Raw genomic sequence first — 2,305 nt, 5'->3', positions numbered from 1 at the left:
TACTATCTTCATTTTACAGATCAGGAAGTTGAGGCTCAGAGAGACCAAGTGATTTTCCCAAGGCATACAGCTTCTCAGAGCCCAGAACTAGTACCTTTGATTTCTGTCTGTTTCTTCAGCATTCTTTTTGCTGAACTCAGGCTGACATCTAAGCAATTACTGTATCATGTATTAAATGTCATCCATATGCAGACATCAGCATCCTCTGAGTTTAGCCTATCTGGCCCAGGCCCTGGAGTCTGTCTGCATCAAGCTAGAAAACTGAATCTGCTCAGCAAGTATTAGCTGCCACAAGCTTCCAGCTGCCAATGGCCTGGCTAAATCTGGCTGGGGACTGCCACTAGAACTCCCTTAGGTCAACAATCCACAACACAGTGGTACTGAATGGCCGACCTCCTCACTTTTTTCCATATCAGAAGTAAAGCAAAGTATGACCTCTCACCAACTGCTGGCCTCAGGAACTTCTCCTCTACACTTTCTCTCTCCCTGTGGTGGGCAAAGGGTGTGTCCTCACCTCTGAGCTATAGAGCACGAGAGAAGATGAGGGCTGAAACCTCCATGCACCCCTTTAGAAAGATATGTTACAGATTCCATCCTCAAATGGAGAAAATTCACAAAGAACAATTCAAATGACTGAAAGAAAGAAAATGAGACTAGGAAGTGAAGCAACAGGACTCTGGTTCTCTCCTCCAAAGGAAAGATGTTGGTGATAGGTACTCTGTGTGGTCTTCAAGCACATAAAAGGAAATGCTATTACAGATGATTCAGACTCGCTTTTTTCCATATCAGAACTAAGGCAAAGTATGAGCTTTCACTGCAACAGGCAAAACTTAGGTGAGATTGAGGAAGGACTTCCCAACTGCATGAATGAATGAGGCTGTGGAATGTCCTCTCCTGTAAAGCTTCAAAGTATAATTTGCGTTCCATAGTATGAAATAGCTTAAGAATAAATAATCTTGCATTGAGATAAAGGGGTTGACCAGCTGACTTCTACACCTGCCTCCTCTTCCCAATTTGAAACTATGTTTCCCTACCCCTAGATCACAGTAATGCTTTATGTCTGTATAAATTTTATAGTTTTCAAGCACTATTATGGAAATTATGTCATTGGATTGTCTTTCACGATACTGGGAGATAGTCCAGAAGAAACTACCATGTCTATTTTACAAATGAAGAAACTGACCACCAAGATTATTTAAGCAGCTACTCATGCTCCCACAATGAGTAAGAGACAGGCAGGATTTGAACTGAGAGCTTTGGACTATTATAAGGCAGTGCTTTTTTCCACCAACCTATGGAGTAGAACCATGCATTTTACCAGCTGAGACCTCAGCTCTCTGCAGCTCAGTTCCCAAGGTCTGACTCCTTGAACCAGGAATTTGGAGTTCTGAGAAAGCCCAGGGAAGCCCGTACACAGACATTCAGGCCTCGGGTGGTTGACAAAAACACAACCACAGTGACCAAGAGTGAGAAATCACAGTGACACTCCTTATCTGGCCGGAGCTGCCTGCTGATAAGGTGAAAGATAGTACACATCACAGCAACTTCCTGGGTTTGTGTTCAGGCAACCATTTTCTCTCAAGACTGCAGCCATGAAATGCTCTGTCTTCCTGTCTTGTCTTCCCTCTGTTCTGTGCTCTCTCCCAAAGCCTCTTTACTTATCTTACTGCTGTCTCTCTTTCAGTCATGCCACTCCTCAGCTCTCACCTCTCACTGCCAGGGCTACTCTCTGGAATAAGCAAAGAAGTTATTGGAGTTAATGAGCAGTGCTGGGAAAAGCTCCTTGCTCCCACAGATCTCCCATCCCAAGGGCTAACGTGCCTGAAATAAAGGAAACTCTTCCATCTTTATATTGACCCATTAAATTCCTAGGGACTTGATGAAAATTACTTTATTAGAATGTCTTGCTCTGCCTGAGGAGTGGATCTCGTTATTTATCCAGTCATCACGATACTTGGGGTCTGGCACAGAGCTTCCCCTAGCTCTGTCATGGAGTCCCAAGACTGTGATCCCCCTTGGCCTTGGGGCAGCTGGGTGGGAAGGTACCAGGGCAGCCTGAGCCTCCATACATGGCTCTCATTTGTCATCTTCTCTGTGTGCTGCACGGTGAGGAAGGGTGAGCACTGGCCTATTGGACCTACAACAGTCGAAGCCCAGGCTCCTCAGGAAAGGCAGGGAAAGTATTGAAAGGGAAAGAAATCCCAAACCAGAGAAGTGGGAGTCCGGGAGACAAATGTTGCTTCACAATAGGACTGGGATTTACCCCTATTGCCACCACTATATGCCTCCCCCATCCATACACACC

The sequence above is a fragment of the Tamandua tetradactyla genome, chromosome 20 (genome assembly GCF_023851605.1).
Source record: "Tamandua tetradactyla isolate mTamTet1 chromosome 20, mTamTet1.pri, whole genome shotgun sequence".
Classification (NCBI taxonomy): domain Eukaryota; kingdom Metazoa; phylum Chordata; class Mammalia; order Pilosa; family Myrmecophagidae; genus Tamandua; species Tamandua tetradactyla.
This window is presented reverse-complemented; position numbering follows the sequence as displayed.